Below are 11,376 nucleotides of genomic sequence, written 5' to 3'. Positions count from 1 at the left end.
GCTGGTGTGAACAGAACGCAGCCCCCCCTCCAGTGTTGGGGGGTGGGGGGTGTTGACAGGCTCAGGCTTCCGCTACACTTCCCCACCTGGACACTAGGTGGCAGCATGGCCACGTGCGTTGGGGAAGCCGTCTCCAGGCCCTGGACCAGACAGAATAACACACCTAGAATACCCCTAGAATACACAGAATACCCCTAGAATACCCCCCTGCAACAATAACCCATACTAAATCCTGCTTGCTTTTTATTCAGGGGAATTTATTTATACTACATGGGGGGTGCAGGAGAAGGAGGGTTGTCTTAGATATGATTTCTCAACACCCCTCATTTGAGTTGTCAAAGGGTATTTATTTTTGTGCTGGTCCTGAGGTTTGAACCCAGGTCCCCCCCGGGGTACTGTCCCACCTGAGCCACACCTCAGCTCTCAGCATTTTTGTTCATAGGAGCTAATTGTCTCGTGGACTTCTCTGCCCTGGGTGACTTGGGACTGTGATTTTCAGACCTCACAGCCTTCTGAGCAGCCATGACGGCAGCTGGGAGTGACTGATGGTCTATGGTAATTCATACATTTTTCTTTTGTGCCCGGTTGGGGTTTTGACCTAAGGTTCTCTGCCACTTGAGCCACATCTCTGGCCTACAATTCTTCAATGATTAAAAATAATAATTTTATTGTTATTATTTAACGAGTGGAACTGCCATGACGTTTTCCACAGTGTTAGTAACCTTTTGCTTTCTCTCAAGGTACACAGATTTCCGGTTTCTCCCAATTTTTGCTAACACTTCTCATCTTCCACTTTACAGAACAAGCTAGGACTGAGAATGTGGCCTGGTGATAGAGTGCTTGCTTGGCCTGCATGAAGCCCTGGGTTCCATTCCTTAGTACTACATACACAGAAAAAGCCAGAAGTGACACTGTGGCTCAAGTGGTAGAGTGCTAGCCGTGAGCCAAAACAAGCTCAGGGGCAGAGCTGAGACCCCGAGTTCAAGCCCTACCTTACATCAACTCCTTGAGTCAGTAAGACCTCTGTAACAACCCAGACTCCCAACTACATTTTGCAGTACTCTAAACTCCCTCTCTAACATTAAAAAAGGAGGACAAAAAAAAACCCCTCACATAAACAACCCACCTTAGCATTGTGCTGTCTGGATGCAAATTTCCTTTTATCAACTTCAGATACCACAGGAGAGCATCTAATCCTACTTGGAAGACAGGTTCAAAGCTTGATTAGCCAAAATGACTTCAGTAATGAAGCTTGCGACTGATTCTCATTGAAATGAGACAGAATTAGATTTCTGCTCTTCTCACACGTAATGCTTTCAATTCAATGATGAATGAACACAGCCAGCGCACGTGCTGACATTTCCATGCCGGGCCCAACCTGCAAAGGCTTTCCCGTTAGCTGGCTCTTTGTGGGGAGCAAGCAACTCTATCGGACTGCATATCTTTGATTTTTTTTAAAAGGCCCTTTCTATTTATTCTGGGAGAATTTTTTTTTTTAAAAAACGATCTTAGCGTTGAAATTCGTTTGTGTTTAGGATCTCTCTTGGGCAATGCCTCTGTGTGAGTGCTAATGGCAGTGTGTGTACACATGCATTATTTGTGTGGCTGTGGTCAAACAGTTTCTCTGTTCTGTGCTTCTGTGTCCTTTGAAGAACTGGACCACGGGGGTGGGGGGAGGGAAATGGGGACCAAAACATGCAAAAGGCTATCAATGTTTGTGAAGTAATACACCTCCTAGCTGGTGAATATAATGTAACCCTTCTATTAATTACAATAAAAATATATGAAAAAAAGAGAACTGGACCAGATTTGTTCTGTGCTTCTGTGACTCTTACCAGGTCTGAAGGAAATAAATGATGATGATGATGATGATGATGATGATGACAGGATTACAAAGATACAACGTGTGCCTCTCCAATACAAATTCTTGCCCTGCTCTTTTCAATGTTACTGTCAGGTAACCCAGAAGAATCTTTCCTAACGATATTCAAGGAGGCTTGTCCTCAGAAATGAGCCTGCAGCACCTCGTGGACCCGATTCTCTGCTGGGGAGCAGAGTGGCTCCTGGCACTGAAGGGGGGCATGCGTCATTCCATGGCTTCTTTTGGCTACCTATGCCTAGGGACAGTGAGCTGAAAGGTTAGCCTGGATGCTCTGAGTCCCTTCTTCTTGCACTCGTGATGGGGGGAGGCCAGTGGGGTGGGGAGCTTTCCGAAGAAGTCGGAGAAACATCTACATACATATTGTGAGGCCATTAGGTTTGGTACGCTTAGTCTTAGAACTTAATCTTCCCGGAAGAGTGGATGCCTTCTCGTTTTGCTCTGATACTCTATAGTTCTTGTATATGTATGTATGTATGTGTGTGTGTATGTATGTATATATAATACATATATAATATAAATTATATATAACTTATATAAGCATATATAATAAATAATATAAATTATACATTAATTTATATTATATATAAATTAAGATGTACAGAAAAGTTACACTGTCTTAAGTCAGGTATTGAATGCATTTCTTTTTGTACAATTTTACCCTTTCCTTCACCCCCTTACTTTCTTTCATTTATTATTTGTTTATTTATTAATTATTATTACTATTGTTATTTTTGCCAGTTCTGGGGCTTGAACTCAGGGCCTGAGCACTGTCCTTGGGCTTTCTCAAGGCTAACTCTCTTCTACTTGGGCCACAGCACCACTTCCGGCTTTTTCTATGTATGTGGTACTGAGGAATTGAACCGGGGTTTTTGTTCATGCTAGGCAAGTACTCTACCACTAGGCCACACTCCCAGCCACTTTTTATTTTTTAACGTAAAGGATATTTAAGATTGTGTTAGCTTTATTTTGTTAATATTGGTCTGTCCTAATCTTTGCCTTTTCTTTTGTTTTCAGTCTATTGATGATGTTTTTAGGCTTCAGTTCTTTTTTGTTGTTGTTGTTGTGGTTGCTTTTTGTTTCATTTGTTTTGAAACATAGTACACAGCTGGAGTTTCCTCCTTTAACTGGGGTATTTGTTCCATTTACATTTATTGTGATAATTAATGCACATAGACTTATTTCTCTTAAGCAAGTCCAGAGTTTTTCTTAACAAACTCATTTTCCTTGAATAGCTGTACAGAAGGGTTTCATGTCAGTTTATGTGGACAAAGTGTGTAGATTAGTGTGGCTCGCCCCTTCTGGCATTCTCCCTCACCTCTTCCCCCACCTCCTCATCTCCTACTTCATTTTCATGTACACACTTTGCCTCTGCATCAATCATTCTTCTTCTCATTCGTCCCCCCTTCTCCTTTTCCTTGGAAGATTGTCCCAGTTGAATATACAATTTATCAATAAATGGTAGAGAGTGGACATCGTGTTTATCTTTCTAAATCACTAAAATCATCTCCTATTTATGCTGGTTGTTTGGCCAAGAAACCACCCAAACCGAGAGCACCCTTCTGACTCCTGGGAAACAATCACTTCCTCTTAAATACCCACTGCTGCTGTGCCCCTACCCCTGGGGGGAGGGTGTTCCAAGGCCCTGAGTGGAAGCCTGAAGCCACAGTAGGTACTGAGCCCTCTGTGAAGGCCTTTCCCATGTCCCTGCATGCCTATGAGGGAGTTTAATTTATAAATGACACACCTCTGGATTTTGTGTGTGTGCTGATTCTGGGGCTTGAACTCAGGGCTTGGATACTGTCCCCGGTTTTTTGTTTTTTGTTTTTTCTTTCAAGTGAGTGTTCTGCCCCTTGAACCACAGCTCCATTTCTGGCTTTAAGAGAACGTAGATTATTCACCTCACCTCAGACTTCTAGGCTGATGAAATTCAGATTTAATTCAACAGCTGATTGTTCTTGTTCAAAAGGCTGGCTAGAAAAACCAAATTCAAAGAAAAGTCATAGTAGTTCATTGTGGAAGTTACCTTAATCTCTCTCTGCAGGGCACAGGAGAGCCAAACATATGTCAGCGATTCATGGGGCTTTGTGCATGCATACATATGTGTGTGTGTGTGTGCGTGTGCATGCGTGATGTGTGCATGGGCATATACATGCACAGACACAAAACTGCATATTCACCTGGGTCTGCAATACAGACATGGATATGTGCATGCACGCATGCATGTATGCAGATTTGCATGCATGTGCGCAGTGTGAATGCATGCATGGTGCACTCCCATGCAAGGTGCATGCATGTTTCACATGCACATGACTTGCATCTGCTCTTGAGACCTGGTTCATGCACATCTAACCCCAGGCAAAGGCACAGGGCTCCTCTAAGGCTGGAGTTAATCACTTCCTTCTAGAACCCTCAGGACTTCATTTGCTCTGCCACAGCCTTTATACCATACAGTCCGGGGTTATTATTGTAGAGCAGGAGCCCTGCCCCCTGACTTCCTCATTCCTTTCTGAGCTTGTATTTTCTTTCTTGGCAATACTGGGGTTTGAACTCTGGGCCTTGTGTTTCCTAGGCAGGTGCATTTAGTCCTGAGCTACGCCTCTGCCCCTTCTGAGCATCTGTCATGTTGGAATGAAGGAGAGGAATAGTCAACCCAGGAAATGTTCAAAACATTGGCTCGTCAGCTCTGTGCTCTTCTGAGATCAATCCTGCTGAGTGACATGAGAGCCCACGTGTTACTCCACGCGTTTCTCGTCTTCCCTGTCAGGCAGGTAAATGTTATGTAACCACCCTCAAACTTCCCTGAAACACGCGATTCCATCTCAATTCAACAATGCCAACATTTTCGCGTCTAGTCACATTTTCTATTGCACAGTACATCTGCCGACATGGCTTGAACGCCATCACGCCTGCTGCTCCCCGAGACACAATAACTGCCACCAAGCAAGGCTCTTTTTGTTTGATTCAATAGGAAGAGAAGTTCGCATAATCCATGTACATCTATCTGCCAATACCCCATTCGCGTTCAGACCACAATGACATCTTTCTGGACTTGCCTTCTCCTTCGTGGAGGAGAAATAGAAAGTCTGTGAACCAATGACCTCGAATCATAATTGCTATCGTTGCTGGATCTCTAAGTCAGCCAGTAATGTCAGGCTTTGTGAGCAGATGCTTACTTTAAGTACTAATACTTAATACTAGTACTAAGTACTAGTATAACGCTGGTCCCTGAGCTTTTTGCTCAAGGCTAGCGCTCTACCGCTTTGCGCCACAGCATCACTTCCAGTTTTCTGATGGTTAAGTGGAGATGAGAGTCTCACAGAATTTCCTCTTGGGACTGGCTTTGAACCGTGATTGTCAGATCTTAGCCTCCTAAGTAGCTAGGATTACAGGCGTGAGCCACTGGGGCTTGGTGAGCGGGACCTTTAGTGAATTTGGTAAACTATTGGGAAGAACGCAAACTTCGGGTCTTACACACTTGAGTCAAGTCTCAATGGTCCTGAATTACACGAGTGTTCTTGGATATTGCTCTAGGTCTTTCCTTTTTCTTTTTGGATGGACCCAGGCTATCTCTTAGAGGGTGTTGAGTAAAATGACTAACCTGCGGGATGGGAGGGTAGCTCAGTGGTTGGTTGAGTGCTTGCCTAGCAGGCATGAGATTGTGTTTCATCTCCAGTCCTGCAAATAATTAAAAAAAAGGGCAAACAATTATATGTATAGGAAGTTATTCAATAAGTGACATCTATTCACGACCCCAACCAGGTAATCCTAGCAACTCAGGAGGTTGAGAACTAAGGATTCCAGTTCAAAGCCATCCAGGGTGGGAAAGTTCATGAGACATATCTCCAATTAACCACCAAAAAGCTGAAAGGGGCACTGTGGTTCAAATAGTAGAGTGCTAGCCTTGAGCACAAAAGCTTAAGCACAGTGCTCAGACCTTGAGTTCATGCACCAGGACGTGTGTGTGTGTGTGTGTGTGTGTGTGTGTGTGTGTGTGTGTGCAAATGCACACAAATGATCCAGTTTAGGTAGATCAATCTGTGGGACTCCAGAGAACCCTTCTAGCTTCCCCCACAGAGTGCTATGCTTGGTTTCCTCCCTATCTAAGTACTTATGCAGGGAATTCAATTTGTAATTCCCCCCTGCAGTGTGAAGCACAAACAAGTCCACATTACATGTCTCTTTCAGGCTGGGGTGAGGTGGGGGGGGTCCAGGATTCCTGGATTCAGCACACTTAGTGTCCCCAGGAGCTGAAGGCTCGGAGAGGTGAGGTCATTGTCCCTAGGCCACACCCTTGAGCCCAAAGCCAGGCCCCTAATCCACTCCCCATCTGCCAGCTCCAAACCTGAGAGCCATCGTTACACATTCTGTCCTTTCATGGACAAAACACAAAGGCTGTGAGGGCTGAACCCACAGAGACACCGGCAGGACTGCGTCCTGTGGATTAAATCAAGCTTCTGATTCAGCTCTTTGCGGCTGCCACACGAAGGAATGTACAAGAAGCAGTTCAGGACGGATTTCTGGGTGGCTCAACAATGCCGAAGAAGAGCATCTCTGTCCCTGGCTAGGATGACTTTGAGCTCCAAGGTCGAATTCTGAAACGCCAGCCGCTGGTGGCAGAGCTGTTTCTCTGCAGGCAAACAGCAGCTCCACAATCCATGCACCTCAAGTTCCTGTCTCCCCCTTCATGTCTCTGCTCTGATCCCCTTCTCCCCAGCGCCCGCCCCCCCCAATACCAGAGATGGAACCCAGGTCTTTGCACTCGCTAGACAAGCGCTCTAACACTTGAGCCACATCCCAGTGTTTGTTTTTAGTTCATTTTTCAGAGAGGGTCTTGTGTTCATTTGTGCTGGAGCTGTCCTTGAGCCAGGATGCTTCTGCCTCTGCCTCCTGAGTAGCTGGGATTATAGGTGTGTGCCACAATGTCCACTGAAGGGGCATTGCAGCCTGTTCTGAGGCGTTTGTCTTGCTGGTGCATCTAGAGGCAGGGTATTGGAGAGGGAGGTTTGAGAGAGACAGACTCAGGATCGCTGTGCCTCAGTTTCCTCATCTGTCAAATGCATATACCCCTCACAGGGTGATTGGGAAGATAAAGTGAGCAAAGACAGTCAATCTTTGGGAGAGTACTTGGGGCACAGTGAGTACACAACAAAAATCGGTTGTTACTGGACATTTGTGCTGGGCTCTGTCTTGCTTCATGTCCAGGCTTTGCTTTTCCTTGGCTCTGTGGCTTTGGCTGTGTTGTTTCACTACTCTGTGCCACCATACCTCACACAAACAAATGAATACCCTCTCCAGGAGGTCCAAAGACTTCAATTTTTTTTTGTGTGTGTGTGCAATTGTTGCATAAAACCAAGCAGAGGGAGAAAGTGTTGGTCTGATGGAGAGGCATGAGTCTTATGAACTCACTAGAACAGAGCCTGAGAAAAGGCAGAGAAAAAGGAGATGATGACTTCTGCTACTCAGAAGGCTGAGAGCTGAGGATCTCAGGAAACTTTCCTGCCAGCCTGGGCAGGAAAGTCTGTGAGACTCCCTCCTTCCTCCTTCCCTCTTTCTCTCGCTCTCTCCCTCTCTTCTCCCTTCTTTCCCTACTTCTCTCCCTAACTTTACCCCTCTTCTCCTCCCTTGTCCTCTCTCTCCCTTTTTACTCTCTCCCCTCCTTCTCTATGTCCTCTCCCCTTCCCCACTTCCTCTCTCCCTTCTCTTTTTCCTTCTCTCTCTCTTCTTCCCACTCTTTTCCCTTCCTCCCTTCTCTCTCTTCTCTCCCTCCCTCCCTCCCTCCCTTTGCATGGTGCAGTGGTAAGAACTTGGATCTGGAGCCCAACAGGCCAGAGTTAAGTCTCCATCCTGTTGGCGACACCTTCTGAGCCTTGGTGGGACTCCTGGCTTGTTGGATGCAGTCATAATGGAAGTCACCAACAGACACCAGCGTCTTCTGGGGCCCCGTGGGGTGCAGGGCCATGTGTGGGGTCCATGGTGGGTCTATCTCCATTTTGCAGGTGAGAAGAAGAGCGAGGCCTGGAAGTGACAGGCAGGAAGCTGGCAGACCCTGCTGATGGGTGATGGCCAGGTCCCTGCCCTGGCAGACCCCTGTCGGAGGTGAGCACAGAGAACCCTGCCTGGAAGCCATTTTCCCTAGACTTCAGCAAACCATCTCTCGCAGAGCTAGCTAGGGTCTGATGCAAACAGACTCATTCACTCCAGGCAATAGAAAATGACAGATGATGCCTTTGATGGAAGAGATTGGAGCAGCCATCGATTAGAAGCCAATCTCGCTTCTTTCTTCTCTAGTTGAGCGAGGGACACGAGCGGGGCTGTTCTTTCTGTGTAATTAAAAAGCTAACCGAGCTGTCAAGTGTGTTTCTTCCACCTGTCACCACTGTGGGGTGGGGTGGGGTGGGGATACCCCAGGAACCACAATAGCCTCTCTCCTTCCTCTCCAGCAAAGCCTCCAACCTGAGGCTGCCATATGCTCCTGAACCTTCACAATCACTCCTGTCATACTAGTTACTCAGGAGGCTGAGGTCTGGGGATCCTGGTTCAAAGCCAGCCCTGGGCAAGGAAGCCCACGAGATTCTTATTTCCAAAGAAGGATCCCAAAGCCAGAAGATCATTTACACATTGTAAATCTTTACTGAACTCTCATCCCGTGCTCTCATTATTATGTCCATTAAACATCAAAACATGACGCTGAGTACTAGCCGCTCGTGCTTAGACTCCTAGCGGCAAGGGAGGCTGAGAAGGAATAGGAGGACTGTGATTCAAGGTCAGGCAAGAAGGAAAAGTTGACAAGACCCCTTCTCATTTTCTCCTGTCATCCTCAGCTATGGGAGAGGCTGGGTTGGGAGAATACAGCTCCAAGTCTGCTGGGGTAGAAACTCCTCAAGATTCCATCTCAGTAGAGGGAAAGCTGGAGGCCATGTGCATGTCTCTGATCCCAGAGGCTGTGGGAAACTTAAAGCAGGCGGACAGAAGCTCAGCCACGTGCACAGGTGTGCAGAGAAAAACAGGATCTTATCTTAGTAGTAACTCATGATAAAACAGAACTGGAGCTGTGGCTCAGTGGTAGAGTACCTGCCTAATGAACACAAGGCCCTGAGTTCAAATCCCCACAGGCAAAAAATATGTAAGAACATGACAAAGGCTTTCTTTGAGCCTGTCCAAGAATCATCATTTAATCTGCATCTGTAGCCGTCTCTGTCTTTGTGGCCCTGGTGCTAATCACTGTGGATGCTGAGGGATGTCTGTGCCTTTGAATGATAGAGTATGAAAATGAAAACTCAAAACTAATGTGCAAGACCACCTTGTAAAAAAGCCAGGTTGGTTCTGAATCTAAGCCCTCTGGATAAAAAAAACCCACTTTTTTTCCATCTTCTTTTCTTGAGCAGCTTTGTGAGTTGAAACATTGCCTATAAAGAGAATTTGGGTTTATTAAAATTGATCTGATGAATGATTTTAATGATTCTAACCAGATAAATGCCGCCCCAGAAAGATGAAACCCAAGGACTGAAAAAATTAGCCCTCCCTTATACGAGACATTTATTTACATAGGAGAGTTTCAAGGAAAAAAAATTGAAAAGGTCATTTTGGAGAAAATACAAAGCATAATATGTGTGGAATGTAAGTGCAACTAAGCCTGGGTTTGTGCTAAGCCTGAGGTGGGGGGGGAGGGGAGGGAGACAGAAGAGAAAACAGAAACAGGACAGCTAAAAAGAAATCTCAAGATTAAGATTACATGGACAGCCTATGACCTTGAAAACACCTTCTTTCCTCTCAGTGTACTGACACATGCCAAGGCCAGCGATCACACCGTGATCACCTTTCAGAATCCTGTGCTGCAGGAACCATCACCCCTAATTTGTAACTAAGGACACTGAGATTTGACATATCTACATAACTGGTGGCTTCTCTTCTTCCTCCTCCTCCTCTTCCTCCTTTGATTATGGGGCTTGAACTCAAGCCCTGGCCACTGTCCTTGAGCTTTCTCAAGGTTAGAACTCTATTACGTGAGCTTCCAGCGTTTTCTATGTATGTGCTACCCAGGAATCAGACCTGGGTCTTCGTGCATGCTAGGCAAGCACTCTACCATTAAGCTCTGCTCCTGGTTCTGAAAATATTTCCTACTTTTAAATTTATATATACATATTTTTTTTAACAGTGGAAATATTCTTTTACTTTTCTTCTTTATCATGAAGATCAGGTTTTTTGTGACTTCTTTAGATTTCTTCTCAGTTTCCCTCTTTTGAGCTCATAGTAAAGGCAAACCCCAGCACTTGAGCGGGAGGAAAGAAAGGAATTCTTTAAAAGGCCAGCAGGGAGGGAGAAAGGAAAGGAAGGAGGTGGCACACACTTACAACCTAATATGATTTCTTATAAGATCCCTGTCATCATGTGGCATTGTTAGTTTTAAAAGGTCCCCTCTGCCCCTCGCTTCTGCTTTCCTCCAAACCTGTTTCTCTTCTGGCTGCAGAAGAGGGGGGATGGAATATGGGTACCCCAGCACCCACAGTCAGATGCTGGGGGTGGGTGGGTGGCTAGCAAAGGAGGCCCCAGGAGACATGATAGAGCAGGCAGCCCAGCTGTCCATTTCCTTCTGCCGGGCTGCTAGCCTTCCTTCTTCATGTAAGAGGGATCTCTCTCCGCACAGCCCCAGAGCCAGGAAGAACGAAACACAAGCTACGAGAGATGGAAGGGTCCCCCTGAAGCTTTTCTCAGCCCATCCTTCCCCAGACTTGCTGTACAGAAACCTGGGGGGGAAAACATAAGGAATGCTGGAAAGGAGGAATGGATACCAGATGGCCTTGAATATGGACTCAACCAGTGCAAAAGTGTGTGTGTGTGTGGTGTGTGTGTGTGTACCCTGAATACTGCTGGCTCACACCTGTAATCCTAGCTTCTCAGGAGGCCGAGATCTGAGGATCATTGTTCAAAACCAATCTGGGCAGGAAAGTCCATGAGACTCTTATCTCCTGCAAACTACCAAAAGAAAAATAAAAAAAGCTGAAGTGGAGCTGTGGCTCCAGTGCTAAAGTACTACCTTGGAGCAAAAAACAAAAAAGAAGCTCAGGGACAGCGCTCAGGGACAGCACGAAGGCCCTGAATTCAAGTCCCAGGACTGGCAAAACAAACAAACAAACACTATCAAAAAACAGACCCAGAGAAATTTGCTACAACCATCAGAGTGATTACCAAGTCGCTTCATTCTAAATGAGCAATTTCCCTTTTAAGCCTCATCAAGCTTGATCTCCATGAGATTTTTCAAAACCACAGGGAAAGTGGTCGTGAATTATCCAGTTGCTAATGAAATTACTATTATTATTTTAAATATATGCAACATTCTTAACTCATACATTTAGGAAAACAGTAGGTAGAGCCAGAGGGACGGAGGGAAGGAGGGAGGGAACGAGGGAGAGAAAGAGAGAAAGAGGAATGGGCCAATGTTTGAGTGGCTCATAGTTGACTATTAAACGAAAATCCTCAGTATCCCATGTTGATGG

The sequence above is a fragment of the Megascapheus bottae genome, chromosome 36 (assembly GCF_031878675.1).
Source record: "Megascapheus bottae isolate mThoBot1 chromosome 36, mThoBot2.hap1, whole genome shotgun sequence".
Classification (NCBI taxonomy): Eukaryota; Metazoa; Chordata; class Mammalia; order Rodentia; family Geomyidae; genus Megascapheus; species Megascapheus bottae.
Note: the sequence above shows the minus strand (reverse complement) of the source record.